Consider the following 26,822-nt stretch of genomic DNA (forward strand, 5'->3'; position numbering starts at 1 on the left):
TCTTTGACAAACCTGAGAGAAACAAGAAATGGGGAAAGGATTCCCTATTTAATAAACGGTGCTGGGAAAATTGGCTAGCCATCAGTAGAAAGCTGAAACTGGATCCTTTCCTTACTCCTTATACAAAAATTAATTCAAGATGGATTAGAGACTTAAATGTTAGACCTAATACCACAAAAACCCTGGAAGAAAACCTAGGAAATGTCATTCAGGACATAGGCATGGGCAAGGACTTCATGTCTAAAACACCAAAAGCAATGGCAGCAAAAGCCAAAATTGACAAATGGGATCTAATTAAACTAAAGAGCTTCTGCACAGCAAAAGAAACTACCATCAGAGTGAACATGCAGCCTATAGAATGGGAGAAAATTTTTGCAATCTACTCATCTGACACAGGGCTAATATCCAGAACCTACAAAGAACTCAAACAAATTTACAAGAAAAAAACAAACAACCCCATCCAAAATGGGCAAAGGATATGAACAGACATTTCTCAAAAGAAGACATTCATACAGCCAACAGACACATGAAAAAATGCTCATCATCACTGACATCAGAAAATGCAAATCAAAACCACAATGAGATACCATCTCACACCAGTTAGAATGGCAATCATTACAAAGTCAGGAAACAACAGGTGCTGGAGAGGATGTGGAGAAATAGGAACACTTTTACACTGTTGGTGGGATTGTAAACTAGTTCAACCATTATGGAAAACAGAATGGCGATTCCTCAAGGATCTAGAACTAGAAGTACCATATGACCCAGCCATCCCATTACTGGGTATATACCCAAAGGATTATAAATCATGCTGCTATAAAGACACATGCACACGTATATTTATTGCGGCACTGTTCACAATAGCAAATACTTGGAATCAACCCAAATGCTCATCAGTGACAGACTGGATTAAGAAAATGTGGCACATATACACCATGGAATACTATATAGCCATAAAAAAGGATGAGTTTGTGTCCTTTGTAGGGACACGGATGCAGCTGGAAACCATCATTCTCAGCAAACTATCACAAGAACAGAAAACCAAATACCGCATGTTCTCACTCATGGGGGAAACTGAACAATGAGATCACTTGGACTCGGGAAGGGGAACATCACACACCGGGGCCTATCATGGGGAGGGGGGAGGGGGGAGGGATTGCATTGGGATCTGATGTAAATGACGAGTTGATGGGTGCTGACGAGTTGATGGGTGCAGCACAGCAACATGGCAGAAGTATACATATGTAACAAACCTGCACGTTATGCACATGCACCCTAGAACTTAAAGTATAATAATAAATAAATAAAAAATATTTGCTAGTTATTCATAGTCAAATCAGAACAAAATAATTTAAATTTTATAGAGATAAAGAATCTGTATTTTATTTAAGGACTCCTTGTATTAAATAGTAAATGTTTCAAAAAATGCCCTTACATACAATACTTACTAATGAAATGCCTTGTAATCACTTCTGAATATACAAGGGTAGAATTTCAAGCCTCATTCTGCTAGACCCAAACATTATAGCTGATAAGGGGCTATACTACTTCAAGGGGGCTTGTAACATGGATAACAAAGTTTTGTTCTTTTTCCTGGGTTTATGGCAAGCCATTATCTTTACTGTTGAAGGTTTTTTTTCCCCTCATGTTTTGCTTATACAATAAAAAGGAAGCTTAAAAACAATAGCTGCTGCAACCACCTCCTCTAATGAGAAGATGAGTGAAAATGATTTTTCAAGACAGTTTAACAGTGGACAAAAGATTTTTCAAGTGAAACTCTCCAGCTTCCCAGATAAAAGCTATTTATGCTGACTATTGTTTTAATGACTTTGATCTAATACCAATTATTAAATACATAAAACAAATCACCTTCAAAGCAATCCAAGTTTCCGGCTTATGCAAGTTTTTTTCTTTTTGTTTTTTTGTTTTTTGTTTTTTTTTGGCAAGATATACAAGGTATGCTGTCCAAAGATAACTGTGCATTTTATTTTTATCATCATAACCTTTACTTAGATAACTAATCATAACAAATAAGGGTTGCATAGGGTGTGTATGGAACGTAAGTGTATATCTCTTTCTTGACACTCAGAAGTAAATGAAAAAATAAGTATATAAATAACAATTAAAATTTTAACCCCCCCCCCAAAAACCTAAGTGTATATCCCTAAAAATGTCTAAGAATCAGTCAAGTTGATCAACTTGGAGCAGAATTCCATATCATTTAGGGTGTAATTTGAAAACCACTAACATCAAATTCCTTTAATATAGTATTAATAATTGATGACATTTTGGCTGGGCACAGTGGCTCAAGCCTGTAATCCCAAGACTTTGCGAGGCCAAGGCAGGTAAATCACTTGAGCCCAGGAATTTAAGACCAGTCTGACCAACATGGCGAAACCCTGTCTCTACAAAAAATTACAAAAATTAGAGAGGCTTGGCGGTACACATCTGTAATCTTAGCTACTCGGGAGGCTGAGGCAGAAGAATTGCTTGAATCCAGGAAGCAGAGGTGGCAGTGAGAGTGAGCCAAGAGTGCACCACTGCACTCCAGCCTGGATGACAGAACAAGACTCTGTCTCAAATAATAATAATAATGGATGACATTTTATTTTATTTTATTCCTTTAGTAGAAGAGGATTCTGTTTCTTTTTCCCTTTGTGTATATAAATGAAATATATAGATATTATGTTTATATATTTATGTAAGGGGGGAAACGTGGAAGAAAAATTTTCTGAATGAAACAATGTAGTATGAAGTCCTCAAAGAAACAGGCCATAGCTAAAAACCACTGAATTTATGAGAGGAGAAACAAATTCTAAGCCACTTTCAGCAGAGACAGACATAACAGCATGAAGTAAATTTTCTACAGGAATCAATATTTGGGTCTTTTCCCTTTGTGAGACTATGTTTGTCATAGCAGACGAAAGAATGGAAATTTGTCTACATAATGCATGATGTTTTTCTTTTTTTTTTAACTACGTACTCTATGAAGATGGAGGTGTCCTTTGACAGATCTTTTAATAAAGACAGTTTAGCAACACTTGAGCTATTCTGTATGCTTGTTAGAAATATTAACACATTTAAATCAAGATCCTAATATAGATTTTGCTGCTGTGTTATCACTTTTTTATTATATTAGTTTTATCTAGGTTAACAGATAGCAGGGTAGTATTGAGAGAAGAGAGACAGACCCTCTCACATTGTTTTATACTCAGAAAAGGAAAGAGAAGCAAAACTAAAGGCAGGTAGCCCAGCACCTAGGAACCAGACCCGGAACAAAGGAACCAGACCCTAAACCAGGCCTAGGCCTGCCTGACCTAAGCATGGCAGTTAAAATTCGACCCCTTACCTAGCAACTGATGTTATCTATAGATTATAGAAAGACATTGTAAAACTTCCCGGTCTGTTCTGTTTCACTCTGACCACTGGTGCATGCAGCGCCTGTCACGTACCCTCTGCTTGCTCAATCGATCACGACCCTCTCACATGAACCCTTTTAGAGTTGTGAGCCCTTAAAAGGGACAGGAATTGCTCACTCCGGGAGCTCGGCTCTTGAGACAGTAGTCCTGCCGATGCTCCCGGCCGAGTAAACCTCTTCCTTCTTTAACTTGGTGTCTGGGGAGTTTTGTCTGCGGCTTGTCCTGCTACAGTATACTCTACAGCATCACCATGGTATTACAAATTATTTCTTCTAAGAAAATAATTATAGAAATCATTTCGGAACAGACTAGCTTTTTAATAAACTAACTTGAGGAAATCTCAAAGTATTGGCAAGTCAGGAATTGTCCAAGTCCAGAAGTTATAACTTTAATGTTTTTAAAGAAGGACAGACGAAAGACCCCTCCCACCCCCGAGAGTCTATGAAGTGGGGAGGGAGAGGGCAAGAGAGAGAGTGATAAGGAGAGAGAAAGAGAAAGATTTAGAGAGAGGGAGAGAGATGAGAGAGAGAGAGAGCTAGTGAACTGACTCACTTGAAGAAGGCTGCTCAGGATGGACAGTGGCTTGGGACTAAGCAATGTGAGTTCAAACTGTTTCTGCTGTAAACCAGAGAGGAATGACAACACCCTATCACTCTAGGTTTCAGCATCCTCATCAAGAAAAAGAGATCGTTAATCTTTAAAGTTTCCTCCTCATTTACAGTCTACTTTTGTAAGGCTGTATAAAATTAAGATGTAAGATTTTTTTACTTTGGTCTCTGTGTGAGGAAAGAGATAATAATTATTATGTGATTAATTACCTTTTTGGGCTTGCTAGTTTTAGGAATTCTTTTGTCAAGATTGCAAAAATTCAAGACTAGTGATGATTTCTGTGTCCTTAATACATAAAGTGGCGGAAGCTCATGAAATTTAATAAGATACTGGTGACTCTGTGGTAGAGAACTGAAATCATTTTTTGTTGACCACAGCATGAATTTTTCAGACTAGTGAAGATTAAAAAGTATGTTTATTAACTTTTAGGTTATTTCTAGGGAATTTTAAATGTCATATTGGCACCATCTATAGCTATTTAAGGTGAAGTGCACCTATGATTTTTTCATATTCTGATAATCCATCCCTCTCTTTTATTTAAGCTAAATAATATCAATTTCAGTTAATCAGCAGATATGCTCAACTGTTCATTTGAGTCACAGCTAGCATTTGCCTGCTTGGGCTACAAACCATTCAGGAAGATATTATTCTTTTTATCAATTTATATTCTAGACACATAGTATCTATGCTTTTAGTCTATTTAGAATTTCTACAACTTCTATAAATATTTAAGCTTCATTTTTAATGATGAGTAGTCAAAGCTCCACCAAGGATATTACCCAAAGGATTATAAATTATGCTGCTATAAGGACACATGCACACGTATGTTTATTGCAGCACTATTCACAATAGCAAAGACTTGGAATCAACCCAAATGTCCATCAGTGACAGATTGGATTAAGAAAATGTGGCACATATACACCATGGAATACTATGCAGCCATAAAAAAGGATGAGTTTGTGTCCTTTGTAGGGACATGGATGCAGCTGGAAACCATCATTCTTAGCAAACTATCACAAGAACAGAAAACCAAACACCGCATGTTCTCACTCGTAGGTGGGAACTGAACAATGAGATCACTTGGACTCGGGAAGGGGAACATCACACACCGGGGCCTATCATGGGGAGGGGGGAGGGGGGAGGGATTGCATTGGGAGTTATACCTGATGTAAATGACGAGTTGATGGGTGCAGCACACCAACATGGCACAAGTATACATATGTAGCAAACCTGCACGTTGTGCACATGTACCCTACAACTTGAAGTTTAATAATAATAAATAAATTAAAAATAAAAAAAAAAAGAGTTTTGCATGAGGAATTGTTTTGTTCCTAGTAAAGTTTTGAATTTTTCAATGCTCAAATATTATGTGGACATCATGAGGCACAAAATTAAAAAAATCAGTTTAAAATAGTGACCTTATTAATGTATAGGAAAAGATACATTGTTTAATCTTTGTTTTGTGGTGTTATGTTTCTCAGTAATCCAATTTTTCCAGGTATAATTATTGAATTAATTTGAATGCATAACAAAGAGCACATTTGTCAAAACGTTTTGATGAAAGTGGAGAATGCTGAGTACCATGGCATACACCTGTGGTCCCAGCTATTTGAGAGGCCGAGGCTGGAGGAACCCTTGAGCCCAGGACTTCGAGGCAGCCTGGGGAACATAGCGAGACCTCATCTCTAAAAGTGAGTAGAATAATGACAACTTGCTGTAAACTGAATTTGGGGAAATGAATGAACAACTCTCAAAAACAAAAGCAAAGTCCCTGGACCCATTCTTCTTGCTCTTTTATTTACTAACCGTTTCTTTTATTATTTTACCTGGTTTAAATAGTTACTTTGGAAGAAAAGCAATGAATCACATAATAGCTTTATAAATATTTGTTTCTCTGATACTGTTTTAGGCTCTGTTGGCTAGTAAACCCTCAAATGTTTTGGGTTTTATTTCTCCTAAATAGACACTTCAGTGTTCATGAACTGTGAGAAACTCACATCCATTTAAATGGCTTAAATTTTTTTTGGATGCTTCCAAAATAACAAAAAATATAGAAAGGTTTTTCATTGATTTCTATAGTAATTATATTATGTTAAATACACTGAGCCAGTCAGAAGAAGCCTGGCAACTGAGGCATTCTGATTAATTACAGTTTTCTGTTTAACTGAATTTGTGTCTCCAATTCTTTCTGGTTCCTACTCTCACAAAAAGTAAAATACACAATAATTAATTTTTAGTAAGCACTCTATATTAAATGTTGAAGTAGGGATAGATATTTAGACTAAATATATACTAATTCTCAGATGTATTCCATTTATTTGTATAAATTCATGATCCTAAATATGAGCTTATTTTATTAGGCTCTGCTTGTCTTTTCTCGAAGTAACACGTTCACTATTATCATGGTTAAAATTTTAAATTAATTCTTACAGATACTTTCATCAATAAATAAAAGTGATTTACCAGTATGCTATCAATTGTTTTGCATTCATAATGGGGATTTTTAAAACATAAAAGGTTCTTCAAAGTGTGTATTTATTTAAATACAATGTTGTATAATTTTATTTGAACTACTAACTTATTAAGTGGTCTCTTTAAAATGTGAAACCAACTTTAAAACTTCAAAATAATAAATCTTGGAAAATTTACTTATAGGCCTAGTTATAGTAAGTCCTAAGTTCTGTTGAAATTATTACAAATGATAAATTTCAGTATTTTTTAAAAATAAGGCCTTATTATTCTGTTCTTAGTAATCTATTTATATGGAATCAAGTACGTAATATTCCAGTTCTTTTGAATGCTGATGGCAAACAAGCCAGTAAATTGTCTTTTAAAACACAGCGTCTCTACTCACATGAGAGATTTCCAGCATTCTTCTAAAAGGCACAATTCTATTAGCTGAAGTCCACGTAGGTTTCTGTGGAGGTGGGAAGGAAGACTGGAAGTGAGTTTGACAGGCTTGGGTTTGCAAAGGTCTAGATCGATGCTTTTTGGAACTGGGTAAAGGCTGTCCCCCAGGAGGCAGGTTAAGCGCATCAGGATGCGAACTCTCTTTCCTTTCCTCTACTCTGCTCTCTGTCATCACACATTTATCTACATTTTTTCTTTTTGTATACTCATTTATTGACTAATAATACATTTTGCTGGATAATACGGTATTTTGTGGAAATGGATATCAGGTTCAGACCAACGGGCAGTATCCTCTGAAAATCTCCTAGATGGAGATTTCTTATTAGATTGTCCTCATTTAGTACTACTTTTATATATTTGTGTTGCACCAGGAAAAATGAGAAAGATAATTCAATAAAAAAACATTTTATTGAGTCATCCAGTGGAGAATTGGATTCCAAACACTTGTTTTAAATGATAAAAGTAACTTTACAACATTATCATTAAAAAAAGTATTTATAGCTTCATCATAGTAACTATTTGTTTGTGCTTAATCCCTCCAAAATTTATTCATATATTCCTCTGAATTGGCATTATTATCATTATCTTGTATATGCCATTCTGTTACAATCTTTTGATGAATAACATTTCCAATTAATTAATTACGACTTTCTGTATTATCAATTTTTTTCACAGTCTACAAAAGCTGGTACTAGCTGATCAATTATTGCATTTAAAATCCTAAGCTAACCTTATTACATATATTTTCTCATTTGTACAACATAGGTGAGTGATGATTATTATTATACCATTAACTGAGGATTGCAACAAGTAAGTAATTCATCTGATATCACATAGGTAGCAAGTGATGGGTTGAGGATTTATAAGCAGATAGTTTAACCTAAGAACTTAGCCTTTAATCAATATGCTTTGCCACTTCTCACAAATAAAAATGCATGCTAAAGTAATAAGGACTGGATAATGTGAAGAAATACAGTGTTGCAAAATTTATGTTAGAGATTAAATCAATTTTTTTAACCTCATTACTCTCTATGATTCTCCCTCCACCTCACTTCAAACTAAGAAATTGCTTTGGGTATATGGTTTAGTATTCCAGAGCTCTTAGAAGAAATATTCTTGTCTCTGGGTTTGAGAAAACACTAGATAAAAGTAAATCAGATTTAGCTCTATATAAGGCCAGGAATCTGGGACAGATATGGGGAATATTTGTGGGTGAATCTTCAAAACACGCTTAAGTCCATGAAGCTAAATAAATCTACCATACGGTAAGCCAGATTTATAAAAGAAACTAGTGAAAACTGTGGGTGTTGATATGAAGATAGGAAGGAATTTTATTTTAATAGCAAAAATAACCTATGAGATAAAACAGAAAATTATTTCAAAACACATCTTTGGAAGACTTCTTTGGCCCTTAGAAAAAGGCAGCTTTCATTTTGAAAGAAATTATTTTCCAAGTCAAAAATGTTTTTATTTCTTCCTAGAACTTTTTTCTCCTAAACTTTTAAACAGAGAGGAAGCTCAGGTTATAGTATATGGTAATAAATACATCAAACTAGGGCTACCTAACAAAATAGATAAATAAAATAGGATTTATCACCTGGGCGTTTAACAAACAGAAAGCGGCCTTAGTTTAAAAAAACAGAAACAAAACTTAGAAAGGGTTCTGAGTACCAATGTTTTGACTAAGTTGACTGAAATGGTAGTCTACCTCACCCAAGCAGAAATCTATAATTAGAGGTGCCTGAGATTGTATGAAGATCCTAAAACAGTTGCTTTAGAGTGACTGAATCCACAGTCTGAAATAAGAATGTATGTATTTTTTATGCAATTTCCATAAGTGAAATTGTGTACAATAAAGCCTTCCCTTGTGTTTGGGCCCTATAGATGGTTGATTAATCAAAAGCTTTCTTAAAGGCAAGATTACCTTAACATTTTGTAACTTAAATCATACACATATGTATGCATTAGCCAACCCTTAGCTGTAAGCTGAGGCCCTTTTCTGTGAACGTATGTCCACTCTTTGGAGTTCTGCCTCTTCTTTCTTGAATAAGCATACCTATAATGCATCTTTAAACATTTCTAGTTTCAGTGTCTTTAATGTGTAGAGAAATCTTCCAGGTACTTGTGAAGCTGAGTGCAGAATCATGATATATTTTCTTGATTCCCTCATCTCCCATTATTTTTATAATAGTTCTACTCTCAATTCAATGGCTTCTTTTTTTGTCTTAAACTTTATGAAGCCTTTCCAAAGCATCTACCTTAATTTGCATGTGAGTATGAAAGAAACAATGACTTTCTTTCATATTCACATTTTTCAATTAATGAAAAATTTATCAAATTATATAATTATAAAGATAATTACACAGTAAGATATAGATTAAAGCTAAAATAACATTGGCCTAGAGAAGAATTTTTATCTCTCTGACAGAAAAATCTAGAAAGAGATGTGTATTATATAATATATAATATATATAATATATTTCTTTTCTTTTCTTTTTTTTTTTTTGAGACAGAGTTTCACTCTTGTTGCCCAAGGTGGAGTGCAATGGCATGATTTCAGCTCACTGCAACCTCCGTCTCCTGGGTTCAAGCGATTCTCCTGCCTCAGCCTCCTGAGTAGCTGAGATTATAGGCACTCACCATCACGCCTGGCTAATTTTTTTCTATTTGAGTAGGGATGGGGTTTCACCATGTTGGTCAAGCTGGTCTTGGACTCTTGACTTTAGGTGATCCGCTCACCTCGGTCTCCCAAAGTGATGACATTACAGGTATGAACTACGGCGCCCGGCCCTGGTTAGATATTTTTAAGGCTGATATTTTTAATGATAGCTCAACAATAATTAGGGGTAGAACCTACAGCTAACTAGTTGCTCTAGTCATCCAACTAATGTTACAAAATGACTGCTGCCATTCCTGCCATTACATTCATATACCAGTCAGCAGCAAAAGGGGAAAGAGGGAGGAAGAATAGGCTCTTCCACTTTAATGGTATGATCCATAATTTGCACACATCACCTCAGAACACTTAGTCACACTGTCATACCTATCTGCAAAAGAAGCTTGGAAATGTAGCCTGTAGCTAGATGACCATGTGCTCACTAAAAAGTTTATTGTTATATAAGAAGGGGAGAATAGATATTGAGGAACATTGATCAGTCTCTGACTTATTCAGATCTATTCTTTTGAAACCAGGCAAATGCTTTAGTAGGTTTTGCTCTGAACTTCTCTGGTTTTGCCTCTCTACATGTGGTGGGGATCCCACAGAGCCAAGGGGTCTTGCCTAACCAGAATCCATGCCCTTCTTTTAACCTGGCTACTCAAAAGTCTAAAACTCTCTGTCTGAACAGCCTTGGATCTGTATCCAGTGCCTCTTGGGTCCTCTGGATGGTGAACTACATGTACTTCAGGAGTATGAATAGAGGTTGGGTGAGCAGGATGGGAATTCTCACCCATATGTTTGAGGTCCCTTATAGTATCCACAGAGCCGAAGGTGGGAAGAGAATAGAAGAATATATGAGCCATGTTTCCCGGCATTGGAAACTTCTGATGGAGAATTCAGAAGAGCTTGAAATGTATAAAATTGAATTTGGCCTTTCAGCTCATTATGTAGGTATATTTGCCAAAGTAGGAAGATGGTATCATTTATCTGCGGCTATATAACAAACCACACCGAAGCTTTATGGTTTAAGACAACAATCATTTTACTGTCACTGTGGAAACTATTCCTTAAGTTGTAGGCTGAGACTGGAGCATGCAAGAAGGCTTAATTCATGTGTTTGGAACTTTGATGCTATCTGCCAATTATGGTGCCTTTGGTCATCTCTACATTGCCTCTCTTTCCATGTGTTTTCTTCTCATCAAAGAGTTCATTATGGGTTTCTTCGCATGGCAGTTGTCTTCCATGATGGGTAAAAATAGGAAGTTGCAGGCCTTAAAGCCTGGTCACAAAAATCACACTTCTACCATATTCTAGTGCTCAAAGTAAGTCATAGAATCGGCCCAGGTAAAAAAGAGGACAAATAAGTTTAACCACTTAATGGGAGGAGTGGCAAAGTTACATTGCAAAAAGACATGCAAGATGGGAGGGATGGCCATTTGAGAAACAATCTATGACAAAAATTTTCCATTTAATAGCTTGATATTATGCCTCCGTTTGTATTCTTGTCTCAGGCCCTGCAAATATTAAGCATGTGTCTGTTTTCGTTCATCCATTATCCACTTATTCCTGCACATAAATTCCCTTTTCCATACATAAAACACTGTATCCCTAATGAAGACATCCACCAAATCCCATCCACTTCCTTTGTTCAAGTCCAAAGTCTCTGGGTGGTGTTCAGTCCTTTCCAACTAGTGTAAAGGTGATGATTAATTGTGTTCTGTTGACCTATAAACTAAAAGGCCAGTTATACTTCTTCCCTTGCATGTATTATACAATGGTAGATTAGAGTAAGTTCACTTTTCTAGGCATTGGGAAGGATAGAAATTGTTTCTTTTCAAAAAATCTGCTATTTAGTGGATGAAATAAGGGGTACACACTGTCATTATAATATTGTTTCTCAAACTAGTCAGTATAATAGAAATTTCCATACAGAACAAGGAAGAGTGGAAAACACGTGGAAATTGGGAAGGCAAACTCTCAGGGCAATTAAGTAAATTTCTTGGTCAGTCTAGCTGGATGTTAAGGTTTTGTTCCCTGGGATAATAGCCCTGTTTATTGTTCTCCATGGCCCTGAGCCTTATATCATATTAATTATTTTTTTAGGAAGTGGGTGATGAATCATGTGCTTTTTGTTTGTTGTCAGACAGACTTTGTGGTCTCCTTGTTGCTGGTGCAAGGGATTTGGGGTTTCAGGGATTGCTGTAAGGTTCAAAAAGTCATGGGAATTTCATTGCTAAAAAGACTACAAGGTCATTTTGCCATCACTCAATTTCCTAAAAATTCTAGTGGTCTCTGATCTTTTTGTTTCTGGCTATTGCCATATAGTGATAACCACAGCCAAAGATCTAGACATGGCTTATAAGCTTGGAAGGTCTAGATTTTTATTAACTGGCTTCTGTGCTCTGTCTGTCCTTCCTGCTTCAACATAAGGGTGGTAAATTTGGGACCATCTGCGAGAAGAGTCATGGGCGGGGTGGCAATAGGCTTAATCTGGTCTTTGCTGCTGAAGCATTCAGCATACTTTGGGCATTAGTCATTGTGCTTTATAGAGGAAGTGAGAGTGTAGGCTAATCTGGTGAGTTGGTTGGCTGAAGCTTGGCTATGAAATTTCCTTTTACAGAATAAACTGAAAGTAATATAAATGGGTTTCAGACTCTAACTTCCTATTCTTCTTTATTATTTGGTGAAACTATTATCCTGGAGTGGCTGAGACAAATATATCTGTTATGACTAGTTCCAGATATATGTAGTTTTCTTTCTCAAGCATCTACTTCTCATTTTTGTCTTATTTCACTATGCATTTAGTAAATTAAAGTTCAGATTTTAGATGCAGAGTTTTAAACAATTGTAATAATGAGGATTTTTTTTTGTACCTCCAATGCCTTTCCACTGATGCCTCAAAACAGTTTCTCTCTATTTGTGTTACATTTCTGCTCTGTGTCTGTTTTATTATTTAACGTCTCTTTTGCTTTCAAGGCTCTTTCCCTTGCATGACTTTTCTAAATCAGCACTGGTCAAGAGATATATAACGTAATCCACATATAGAATTAATAAGTGTTCTAGTACCTTATTAAAAGCATAAAAAGAAACAGAGGAAATTAATTTTAATATATCTTTTAAAACTCAACATCAAAATTATTATTTCATGAGACCAATATAAAATTATTGAGATATTTTATTCAAAATCTGGTGTATATCTTATCCTCAAAACACAGGAAGATTTGGATTAGCAATATTTCAAGGGCTCAATATATACAGGGTGTAGCTCTTGATCTTTGCACTAACTTGGGATGTAACTAGGAAATATTCATTATCAAATGCTCTTTGCTAGGCATTGTGAAGGATAGCGGTTGTTTCTTTTAAAGAAATCTGCTATTTAGTGAATGAAATGAAGGGTACACTCCAATATAAATATAATATTGTTTCTCAAACCATACTGTTCTGGAAAACACAAATTTGGGTCATTTTTGTTAGAAATACATAAGTCTCCTTCAATTTTTTCTTTCTCTAAACAGGGAGGCAATATAGGGTAATTATGTTTTTTTCATTTGGAAAAATAATAGTAGATTCATTGAAAAGTCCACCCAGATAGCATAGGTACAACTTTCTATCATTTGCGGAGAGTTTTGCTATCCTGAGAGGGGCAGTGCAAGCCAGGTCAGAGTCTTCTGCTATGTATATCTCTGATGTGAAATTATGTTAGGAAAGGCTAAACGTTAGTCTTAGAAAAAAAAAATCCTCTCATCTATAATGAACTGAAGTTAAATACTACCCTTGGTTTACTTCCCTGCAGTAAAGCATTTACATCTCTGGGGCTACGATCAGGAAGTCAATAGTCCAAGTCCCTACTTCAAAAAGTATTTGATACTTATATGAGGGTAAGCAAAATGTCTGCCTACTGGAATTCATCAAGTCCTCCAGTTTTTGGAGCTATCTCTTATTTTAACATTTAAATAAAATGGCTCAAATTTCTTTTTATAAAATAGCACTACCTAGCTTCAATCAACTTCATTCTTTTGAGGGCTAACTTTCCCTAAAATATTTGAAAAAAAAATCAAGGTTGCTTGAAGTTTGCTTCTTTACTGTCATCTCCAGGACCCATTATCATGTCTCCTGCTGAACGTCAGGCTTCTGTTTACTTTGTGGCTGGTCCCCCCAGCTTTAGAACTTTGCTTCTCTTTCTCCATTCCCCAAGGTACCATTAATATTAATGACTGAAATTCTGGGCCAAGCAGATTTCTGTTGAAGATTTGCAAAAAACAGAATTTCCTTACATTGAGAAAACAATTATCTGCCCTTCCTAAAACCATGTTCCTGAGGGTCCTATCTCTCTAGACCAGAGTTGTTTAACAAAACTTTCTGCACTGTTCAATACAGTAGCCACTGGACACATGTGGCTATTGAGCATTTGAAATGTGGTTAGTGAGGCTGAGGAACTAAATTTTAAGTTTTATTTAAATGTAAATTTAGTCACGTGACTAGTGGATATCATGTTGCATAACAAAGGTCTGTTCAACTTACTGTGAAGATTGATTCTCTTTCTTTTTCCAAGGTTCTCACCCCATTTGCCAACTACTATTTTGTAGTTACTAGTAAATAATTACAAAATTCCTGTTACTCTATGTCACAGGAGAGATTTCACTCAATTTCCCATACTTGGATTTATCTATCTAGATTATCGTGGGAGCCCCCATTATCTTGTATAATAAAAAAGTCTCTTGTGGCCCATCAAGATAATTTCCTAGAAACAAAGAACCATTTATCTTGGTAAATGCTTACACCAAGGATGATTTAAGTAGTTGCAAACCATATTATGTTTTCAAAATCAATATTTTCATTAGGTTACACTTTTCCTTCAGCAAAATATTTTCTGTAGCTGGAAAAGAAAGTTGTCCATAAACTCTTTCCATAGGTCATGCTCTGGAAAAGATAAAAACATATTATCTGATATCTTATGGACACTTATTTCAGGCTACTCAATCTGTATGACATGCAGACCTAGTATGAGAAACTGTTTCAGGCAGAGCTCTCCAAAACTGGAGGAAATCTCTTAAAAATTTGCGTAATTAGGGAATGAGAATGAACAGCTGTCTCTCAAGCATGAGGAAATGGGTGTGGTGAGAATATCAACATTATTCTCTATCCTGAGGCTTCAGTCTCTGATTTATAGTTTTGAAAGACATCGTTCATTGCCAAGGTTTTATCCCTTTGAGAATGGTATGCTCCTGTTTCCATTAAAGTAATATTTCCTCCCATTCCTGCTCCCTACGATGGGATTCAGAAAACAGTAAGTTGAGCCTGTATCAACTCCCCTTTAAAATCATATATTGCCTGTGCTTGGCATGACACTCCACCTAGAAATTTGCCTCTTTGCCAAGCCCCTCTATAAAAGGGAAGAGAGCTCTATAGGCAACTAAACATATTTGCTCATGGGAACTAGAAAGCCCCATTCCTCTTGAAATTTTCTGCAATCTCACTTGTTGCCAGAACGTTTCCAGAAAAGCCTTACTTTCCGTTTCATTGAGGATGGCTTTTTGGTGTGCTTAGTGCTTACAAAGTGCCCGTTCTCACAATCCTAGCTAAGGGGTGCCATTTCCATTTAATGGAATCATGGGTCATGACCCTGGAAATAACTACCACCCTGAGCTTCGCAATGCCTCTATGATAGCATTGCACTCCAATTCTTAGACAATCGTTAGAATTGCTTAGTTTCAGATAGCATTGATCTCTACAATCATATGACTTTCTATGATTTGCTTCATATAGACAGAATGCAGTTTTTGACAAACTGGGTCAAATATATCCTATTTATGTTCATCTGTTCCAAATTGGTAGCAGAATGGTGATATTTATGGTCACTGGCCTAAAGTCTTCCAACTAGAAGGAAAGGTACTACCTGCTCCTACTCCCTGAAGTCTTGAATAATAAAATCCTGAAACCAAATTTTGCTAACAACAACTTCTACTACCTAGGGCTGGGCTGGTACTTCCTATACGAGTTTTGTTATGTTGAAGGTTTTCTATTGGTTTCCAATTCTACCTTTCTTCCTCCTTATGAATTATTCATATAATTGAGAGACCCTGTTTACTCTGAGATTATCACAAATAACATTTTTACTATAAATAAATGTACTATTTATTTTTTCCAATTAAACCCAGTTTATTCTGGTTTAATAAGTACTGCTTTTTGAAATAACATCCCTAACTTAAACTGATTAATGTACTTTTGCCATAAAAATTTATTGAGCATATAGTATATGATGATATAGTTCTAGATGCTGGCCATATAGCAATGGGAAAAACCCACACAAATCCCTGCTCTCATGGAGTTTATGTTCTAGTTAACTAAGACAGAAAATAAACAAACACATAAAATATGTAGTATGTCAGATGTTACAAGTTCAGTGAGAAAAGTAAAGCATGAGAAGGGGGATACTGGAGAGAACTGGTGGGGATAGTTACTATTTTAAATTAGCTAGGCAAGGAGGAACTCATTCATAAGTTAACATTTAACCATAGACTTAAGGGAGACAAGGGAATGAGCTATGTAGGGATCTAGGGAAGAGTGCTGCAGAAAGAAGGAAATAGCAACTGCAAAGTCTTGACATGTACAAGAAATAGCAAGATGGTCAGTGTATCTGGAGCTAAGGGGGAGAGCCATAGAAGCTGAAGTCAGTGAGGGTATGGAACATGAGACTACATTGTCTTGTAGATACATGTGCTTTGCCTTTAATTCTGAATGAGACCAGCCAGCATAGGTAAGTTTGGGACAGAAGAATGATTCATATAAACAAATATTTTTTTCTTTCTTCTTTGTCAAGCGTGCTTAAAAATTAAACATCAGAATTATGACCACTCTACAAATTTGTCAAGACCAGCTCCCATGTAGTATGCATATGTGGACATGGAGCAAACAGCCATGTAGTCAAGGAATTTCCTAACTTCCTTATATCCATAAATTGCCATAGATATTTATGGATGTTATGTTTGGGATACAATTTGCAAAATTTCAGATGAGTCACCAGTTCCAGGCAAGGAAATGGAAATATGGTGGAATCGTCATTGAAAGATCTTACAAGCCCACATAAATGAGCAGAAAAGCAGCAGACACACTTAAATCTTGACATACTAGGAAACATCCTTGGGGAAAAATAGTTTAAACCACATTTGGAGAATGATGAACCTGGGGAAAAAATATCCAAATATGTAAGAATGACATCTGTGCTTTCAACCATTTTTCAGATGTGAGTGTTAATGGTGTATAATTAACTACAATTAATTGAGCTGAAGTTTGGCCACACATCCTGTTTCTGTTACCACACCCTCCACACATCTGTGGGCCATCATTATGATCACCCTTTTCCAGGAATATTAAGCAATTTGTTAGAGAACGGACATCTGGAAATAAACCTATGTTAGCTTGAGCATGGCCTTTTAGTTCTATAAACCATATTTGTCTTTCTCCAGAAATAATGATGCTAGTCCAATTCCTGTATCTTTTGAAGGAAAACAACATGGGAATAGGAACTTCATTTCAAACACAACACAAAATTCACTGTGAATTTGTAGTGAATAAGGACTACTTTTTAGGATACATTATTCTAGAGTACCAATATTAAATTTTAACACATACTTACAATAAAATAAAAGAGACATGACACTCATTCTAGCTTTCAGCTCTTTACAAAGAAAGCAGTGAAGCTTTAAATCTTTTAGAAATGAAATTTAAATATATATAATATGTGTTTATTGAATTAATTTAACTATAATCCTACACCACCTAAAATCACTCATTATTTTGATGTATTTTCTTTTTGTTCAATCTTTTTTGACTTTTGTTTCTGACAATATTGAAAACATCATATTTATAATTTATATATGCACATAATTTTACTTTACCATTTTACTTAACATAATTTCAAAGCATTCTCCTTGTTGTTTTATAAAGTCATGAAAATATTATTTTAGTTTGACATTTCTAAAATATGATATGATCACAAACTTCACTAAAATTCTTTACTATCGCCCCATGTCAAGTATAAAGTTCCAAAATCTTTAGTGAAGGATATTAGGCTGGTTATGATCTGTCCCTTTCCGACTCTGTAGTTTTTGCCTTTTCTCTAATTTCCCAATCATACTTTTACCACTAGCAATTAGGAATGCCTTTTTGTTTTTGAGTCAATGATATTTTCTCATTTTTGGCATAATTTCACTATTATTTATGATTTTACTGTTATAACTTGGTATAACAATTCCTACTTATTTTTAAATACTGAAGTTTAAAATCTGCTTTTCTGGGCAGCCATTTTTGACACCCTTCACCCAAACCTCACCAGTTGCTCATTTGGTTCTCCCTCCTCTGAGCCCCACACCACCACCGAATTATAAGAAAAACTGGTTTCCTCCTCCAGATCAGGAGCTATGTAAGGGCAGAAGTCTTCTCTTTTTCATATTTATATGAATGGTTCTTAGCATAGCTCCTGGCACACAAGGGGAATTAACTTAATATATATCAAATGAATTACTAAGTGACCATAAATTAATTCTCTTCTTTTCTCTGTCTTCCATTACTGAGGACTTGTCTTTCCCAATATAAAGACCTTGTCTTCCAAATTCTAAACTGTCCTTATCCACTGCCGATAGTATCCAAGTTAATATGTTTATTGATTCATTCACTTTGGTCACTTTGGGTCTTAGAATTTAGAGTTCTTTGTCTGTACTTTGGAGGGTAAATTGTACTAATGAAGTTATGAAAAAATATCCACTAAAATAAAATTGAAATTTAAAAAGGACAAAAAGCTATTGCGAATAACTCTAAATCTACAAATTAAGTACTGGTATTGAATTTCACATCTGACAAATATTCAAACCTGAATGATGGTATCCATTTCTAATGTGACTACAGTTATAAACTGGGTGGCAGATGTACAAGTTCCCCATATTTGTTTCTATAATACAAACTGAGGATTGCTGGAGCTACCTCTTAGGAACACAGTAATTATGTGTAATTAAACACAGTAATTAAAGTTACAATGAGACATCCTCTTCATTGCAACTTTTCTCTTTGTGGTACTGAATCAGGAGAGGATAGACTTTATATGGATATGTATTTCATTTCAGATTCATGAACTTGGGCACGTTATTTAACCTAAGATTCAACTCCATCATCTGTAAAAGGGACAGATTAATAAAGTCTAACTCATGAGACTTTGGGGATTGAATATGTAACTTCATTAAAAATCTCTGTATAGTATCAGGCTTATAGTAATACGTATTTTGTGACTTTGGGTCTAGATTCCTGAGCAGCCATTTGAGTGTAATCTTTACCTGTTATGCTCCTCCATGTCATCTAAAGGAATCTATTCTCTTTTTTGTTCCAATTTTATTCTAATCGCTATTCTCCAAAATGCATAAACTGGGTTAATTCGGCAATCTGTTTCATGATTCAAACTAAAAATTTTCTCTTTCCTTCAAGTCAAGAGGTCTGCATATTCTTAAAATTATGGCCAACTCCATTAGTCTGTATTGGAAGTTAGAGAGGGGTTTTGCTTATTCTTGAACAATTAAGTACTTAGTTACCTATCTACACATAAATTGTGTGGGATTGCTACTTACATACTCACCAACACTATCACCTGACATTTGAATATTGCCAATTAACCTATGCTTTTTCATGAAATTCAATCTCCTTTTGTAACACAGACTATGTGGTTGAAAACATTTCAGAATAATTCTTCACATTTGAATTCTTCCACGTATTTTGATTTTCATTGAAGTAGTCTTAAATTTACTGAAAAAAATAAGTATTGTATATTTTAACACTTACAATGTGTAAATTACTGTATTAATGTTCCTAGAATGAATATTAATTAATGTTCCTAGAAAAATGTAAACATAAATAAATAATGATCTTTTTTCTCCTCAAATTTGTTACTGCCTAATGTGGAAAAAACACACATGAACATATAACTATAATTTCATTTTAATCTAAGATTTCTAAATAAAAAGATAACCAGTAAGAATAGAATTTTATTTCAAGTTTTACATTTTAAAGGTCAGAATGATAAAACGCTTTATTTTGAAATGTAAACAGCTTCAAATTATCAGGTTGTAGAAGGGTATGATGAGCTGCTATTTCTAATAATTAGGATATTTTTTGTAATTCTATTATATTTATAGAGTTGAATTTTGTAAAGTCTTATTTTTTTGAAAGTTTGTTTATCTGGGTGGCAGAACATGCTAGTATTGTGGCTAATTTACAGCCTCCTGCAGCTTTTAATTGTAAACCTGCTTGATACACTGGTTTTGTAGAATAGTTTATAGATTTGGTTTTATAAACAGTTATTTTTACTCTCTCTTTCCATTTTAAAATTACCATGTGGAAACTCCTTCAAGTTTAAGAAAAAGATTATTGTGCACTAAAACTTAGAGTTGGATTTAAATTGGCCTTTTTTTTTTTTTTTTTTTTAAATAAAGTAAACCAATCTCTTCACATGGTATGTTATTATTACCTTCACTGTGATTATGTTTCCTGGCCAAAGAGACACAGAGATTATTTTGAGAACATATCCCCTAAATATACAAAAATACCACACTTGAAATTCCTAATCAAATGCACCAACATTTTGGATGCCAGAAAATACCTATGTCCAGTGAGAATTCTCTAGTCTCCTTGCCCATTCACTTGGCCAGAAGAGCAAGGGCTGTGCAGTAGTAGGAAAGATGGAGTTTCTAGACTGAGAATTGGATGCCAGGAGGAGAGGTGAGATGGTCATTGGCATATTGGGGAATGTAGGGCTGGTTGATCAGGGGCACATGAGAAAGTTCCTATCCTCTCTCCTGACCTCCTTTAGTGTTTCTCTTCCTCTACTCCATTGAAGACATAAGAACTCGGCTCCTGGAACAAATTAAAACTCCTTCCCTTCTCTCAGTACCACGGAAGAAACAATGGTGTCAAAATGAGAACAGGAAGAAAATGAAGAAGAAGCATTAGAATTGTGAACATTGGTAAAGGTTCATTTTGAGAATCTCATAATAAAAGGTATTATTGAGAGTCACTGAAAACTAAATAGAGCCAGGCTCTGGCATTTGCCTAGACTTTCCCACCTGTTGTTCTCTTGCACAATTTTAGTCACATAAGCTTCTTTCTTCTCTGTGAGGATACCTAGAATCTGCATTTTTAGATTCCAATAATAAGGTAAAATTTATTTACTATATACGGATCTAATCAGATCTCTGCACTCCTTTTTTAATTCTTATCCCTCTCACAAGGACATACCTGAAATACGTTTCATAGTCCATGGCCGACTGTCAGAAGGGTATGGTTGAGCATGGTTTTGAAGCAACAAATTTGTCCCCTACTGATAGTACGCTACCTTTCTTAAATCTCAGTGTCCTTATCGGTAAAAAGAGATGATGACAGTACACTGCCTCCTAAAGTCACTGTGAAAATAAAGTGTGGGTTGGGCACGGTGGCTCACACCTGTAATCCCAGCACTTTGAGTGGGTGGATCACTTGAGGTCAAGAGTTTCAGACCAGCCTAACCAATATGGTGAAACCACGTCTCTACTAAATACAAAAAATTAGCCGGGCGTGGTGGCGCATACCTGTAATCCCAGCTACCTGGGAGGCTGAGGCAGGAGAATCGCTTTAACCTGGGAGGTGGAGATTGCAGTGAGTCGAGATTGCTCCACTGTACTCCAGCCTGGGCAACAAGAGTGAAAACTCTGTCTCTAAATAAATAAGTAAATAAATAAAGATAAAGTGTGGCAAGGTATGAGAAGAGCTGAACACAGAGCCTAGCACAAGAGAAGCACTTAACACAAGTATTAATACATTGTTTTTACTGAGTCCCCTTCTTTTCTTTTTTCCATGTTTTTCCTTTCATCTTCCCCTTTCGTGATTGATGTTGCAATCACCACAGCTTTGTCAGTGGCAGTGCAAGGCACCGAAGTGAGAAGCTGTATATGGAATACATGAGGTAGTTGGGTCTGTGACTATGGATTCCATTTACTGAGACCAGACTGCTTTGTGTATCTAAATAAACAGCCATTGGAAAAGGATTGATAAGATACACTTGCAACCATATTTTTCCATTGTAAGCTTTTGATCAACTTCCATTCCAAGTAGACAGTTTACCAGAGTGGTTTGTAGTTATGAAGATGAGTGAATTCTTCAATTCATTTTCTTATATGAAACTCTCTGACTATGGGTTGAATTTGTTTAAAGAAACTTACTTGAGCTTGACGACTAATCACATGTACATTTTTATTTTAAATATTTCATTAAGGGCCTTACATGATGGAGTCTCCTATTTTAAGGTGCTTTAGAGCAGCTGTCTCTTCTGAGAAAGGAAAAGAAACATTTAAAATTAAAATTTTAAAATTTACATGAACTGATGAGTTATAACTCAGAATGAAATGCTAATTTGGAGAGAGCAAGAAGAATTAAGTACATTGATAATTTTATTGTATAATTAATTCATCCTTTCTAATAAAATCAGCACAATATAGGAAAAGGTTAGAGAAATACAAAAAGACTTATTATTAACAACATATCTGGTGTGCTTTTTACATATTGCTTTCTGGCCTTTGCACATATATTTTTTAAAAATATGATTGTGGCCAGGTGGGGTGGCTCATGCTTGTAATCTTAGCACTTTAGGAGGCCAAGGCAGGAGAATCACTTGATTCTGGGAGGTCAAGGCTACAACGAGCCATGATCAAATCATTGCACACCAGCCTGGTGACACATTGAGACTGTATCTCAAAAAAAATAAAATAAAATAAAAAAACGGATTGACTTTTTTCCTTAATTTTGCTCTTTTAATACTAATTTTTGCTTAAAAACAATATTCTTAATGATTGCTTAATATTCCATTGCATGAATGTACAATAATTTTTCCACTTTTGCTAGTAGAGGCATTTATCTCCTTGCCAGTTGGACATTTACTTTGTTTCCAGTCTCATAGTATTATAAATAAAGTGATACTGAACATCTTTAAACTTAAATATTTATCTTTATATGGAGTAGTACTTTATTGGAAAGAATAATGGTGCCAATGGTTTTACATGTAGTTTTTATAGTATTCTTTAATTTTAATTTTTGAATTCAGCAGAAAAGCATGAGTTTTGAAATAAAGTGGAGAAGGATCTGCTTAAAAAGAGGTGGCTGGTAAAATAGTTGTAACCTCAGCATAACTTTGACAAAAATTGAACCAAACGTTTAGCTAAGGAGGAAAAAGAAAGGAAAGATATGATATAGAAAGGACGGTATTATAATATGAAATAAGGAAAGGACTAAGAAGTTAGAATCAGCGTGACTGTAAGATTCTAAATTAGGATTTCAGAAGTAATAATGCTACAAACTTTTATAAAAAGAAAAGATGAGAAATTTTGTTTATGTATTAAGTTTTAAGAAATTATTTGACATTCAGTTACATATATTTGCATGAGTGATACTGAATTTTAGAATGGATTAAGAAGAAAATTAAATTAAAATCCATCATATAGACGGTTACTGAAATAGTGAGACTGACAAAGATGGATTCATTTAACACACATCCATACAGCATCCACTCTACAGAAAATGATGTGCTAGGTGTTCAAAGGAGTAGGAAAATGAAACTTCAGGGGCAAATGATGAGGTGGTGGATAAATATAAATCGCTTTACCAGAAAAATGAATTTATTTAAACTGTATTTGAACATACTTTAGTTTTAGTCATGGCTATGAAGTAAAACACATAAGAACCGGAAATCAAATATTGTCAGCCATCTCTTGTAATAATTAAAAAAGGAGAATAACCATGAGGTGGTGCTATTCAACAAGAAATCAGAAATCACAGCTTAAGAATTTTGATGTTTATATTGGCTTACTAATACTCTAGAAAGGCACACTGAAATTGTTAAATCTTCAGGAAACAAACACTGGGAATTTAAAAGGACAAATTACTAACTGCTCCATCTAACTCATTTCCTTAGGCCATTTGAATTTTTGGAAATATTGCAAATAAACGAATCTGTGGTTTTCTGGAATTGGAACAAGAGCAAGGCTCAAAGACACTCAGACAGAATGCTTCCTGCCTTGGATAAGCGCCTGCCGTGAGGCCGTGGGCAGGTTGAAAGGCAGCACACAAGGAATAAGAGAACAAAGGCCCTTCTATTTTCTTGAGTTTACATTTGTCATTCTCCAGAGTGCCCAACACTTCCATGTGTTTGGCAGAGAGTGGTTTTGGACTCAACCATATGGAATCTTTCCTGAGACAGGCATTGGTTGACTTAATTAATATAAAAGCAAGTGATTTCAAAAAATACATAAAATGGGGCAGTGACACTGAAAAAAGAATAGTTTCACTTTAGTAATTCACAGTACTTTTTTTTTTTTGAAAAAGCCATTTTGAAATAAGCACCCAATGTGTTGTATTTTTTTCAAAAACTGTAGCTTATAAATTAGATTAACTATATATTTCATGAGAGTTATATAAGGCTGAATATGGTCTAAATTAGTCTTTAAATTCTACCCTTCCCCTCCTAGACAATTCTTATGGCTTCTTAAATATTACGTGTGGCCTCCAGAATTAAACCAACTTGGTTTACATTTGAAAATGGGGGTTAGGGAGGGAAGGCCCCATGATAAAGTTTTTCAACTCAGTAAAAAAGTTTACAATGTCAGCTGGAATTTTTCAAAACATTTGGGAAATATCAAACAGAAAGATAGAGGCCAAGAAAATCACTTCAAAATAAAGAAAGACTTATAGAGGTAAAAATAAGTCAAAATAAGAAAAATGGAAGTGCTTTAGGCTCGCTGCATGTTTGGGTGAAGAATTCTGTGAAGTTTAGTGGCTCTTTTGAATTTAAGAGGGGTGTTACTATTAGGGTATATTGGGAAAACATAGTTTCCTCTGTAGCTGGCTCATCTATCTCCCCTCAACCCGTAAACCGTCAAATCTGTCTTGACTGCTCCGGACTGCTGGGTTTGTCTAGTGCTGGTGGAATCTCAGTCTTTCTTACCTATACCTCAGAAGGGAAGCACTTACAAGGTAAGGCTAAATTGGAAAAGTGGACAAGGGGATCAAGAAAGAGGATAAATAAAAAATAGGGAGTTAGGATCAAAGACAGATTTTTGCCCCTCTCTTATTCTTAATCAGGGAACAGAAAGCAGAACTTCCCAGAGACAGAGCAATTTCTGGATTCTGGCACTTTTTCAAGCTGCAAGCAGTATCGTGCTCTTTCCTTTGCTGCTAACTGCCAGTGATGTACCATTTTCCCTTTACTTTTTTTTTTTTTTTCTTCCAGTTTTTGTACTCTGGTTTCTCAATTCAATATGCTGCAATAAGATCATCAGATGTCTCTAAATTATCCAGTTAAGTGGTAATTTTTTTCAGTCATCTTATTTGCTATCTGGTTCAATCATTCATTGAAATTGGACTTCCTTTGAGTTCTATGAGAAGCTCTCTTCTGTCTCTCTTCCTGACTACCTGAATATTCTCTGTTTGCTCCTCAACTCTTGCTACTTGAATGTTGACTTTTCTGGATTTTCAATTTCAGGCTTTTCCCCTCCAGTTCAACCTACTTTTACAGGATGAGCTACTTATCCTGGGCTCATCTTCTAATTCTTTGTTGAGAAATCTCAAATCCATGCCCAACACAAGTCTTTCCCAGAGTTGCAGATATCAATATTTAATTTCCTAGATGTTTTATGAACATCTTTATAAAAATGTCTGCAGGCACTTCAGACTCAGAAAGTCCCATACAGATATCTGGCCTTCTTGCCAAATCTTCCATCTCTTTTTGATTTTATTAATAAAGAGAGCTTTACAACTTCCCTAGATAGAAACCTTGGGTTCATTCATGAGTCTTTTCTCTCTTATATCCTCCATCTCATATCCATCAGAAGTCTTTGGAATTATATGTTTAAATATATCATAGATTTGTGCCTTATTTATCTTTGTCCATATTTTATTTTATTGCTTTCCTGAACCATTGCAATAGCTTCATAACTTGATTCTTTTCTAGTCCCCATTTGGTCCTTCATACAAACTAGTACCAGACCTAACCTTCCAGAAGACAAATCAGATCACAAGTCACACTTGCATTCTTATAAACTTTCTGTGGTTTCCCATTTCCCATGATTCATTGATTAAAATTCAGATTTTCTCACATCACACTTAAGATTGTTCATAGTTGGGCCTTAACATACTTTGTGTCTTATGCCTCCTCCCATACATGTAAGCCACCCAAAATTACTCTTCATCTTGCAAATTCTAATATCTCTGCCTCAAAGATCTCTTTCCCCATTTTCCACATTACATTGATCAAGACTCAGATCAAATATCAATTCCTCCATGACACATATTTTTCTAGTGCCTGATAAGAATTCTGTGTTTGTTATTTTTCTAAAACTGTAAGTCTGAGACTTATAAAGCATTTTAAGTAATTAATTAAATCACTCATTTATTTTGTATCTACATTTATGAGTAATTAATTTGTGTCAGCTACCAAGGTGGGCCATAGGAGGACAAAAATGGAGACTCAATCTCTGCCCTCGAAGAACTTACAGTGCATTAGGTAATGAAGAATAAGAAATGCATTTTTATGATGCAATTATCCACCTCAGTACAACTTGTCCACCCTTTTGCCTCCATGAATGACTGAAATATTATTTCCTGTTTGGTGCCAAATGTAAATTATGTGCACACAAAATGGATCTCTTCTCTTAGGCCTCAGGTACATGTCTAAGACTCAGCCAACTCCTAGTGTTCTTCTTCTTCTTCTTTTTTTTTTTCTTTTTTGCAGCATAAGCAAGGCTTGCAGGACTAAATTTGTTTTCCTCCCTCCTCTAAAACTGCCATACCATCATTTGATTTACTTGGGCCTGACTTGTTTAATTTTTTAGAAAAAATTAAAAACTTTTGTGGGTACACAGTAGGTGCATATATTTATGGGTTATATGAGATGTTTTGATGTAGACATGCAATGTGAAGTAAGCATATTATGGGGAATGGGGTATCTGTCCCCTCAAGCATTTATCCTTTGAGTTATAAACAATCCAATTACACGCTTTAAGTTATTTTAAGATACAAAATTAAGTTATTATTGACTATAGTCACCCTATTGTGCTATCAAATAGTAGGTCTTACTCATTTTTTTCTTTTTTTTTTGGACCCTTGCTTTTATTTCTTGTAAACACAAGCAAGCAGGTGCTTTCATTAGGTGAGTTTTACTA

The sequence above is a fragment of the Chlorocebus sabaeus genome, chromosome 4 (genome assembly GCF_047675955.1).
Source record: "Chlorocebus sabaeus isolate Y175 chromosome 4, mChlSab1.0.hap1, whole genome shotgun sequence".
Lineage (NCBI taxonomy): Eukaryota > Metazoa > Chordata > Mammalia > Primates > Cercopithecidae > Chlorocebus > Chlorocebus sabaeus.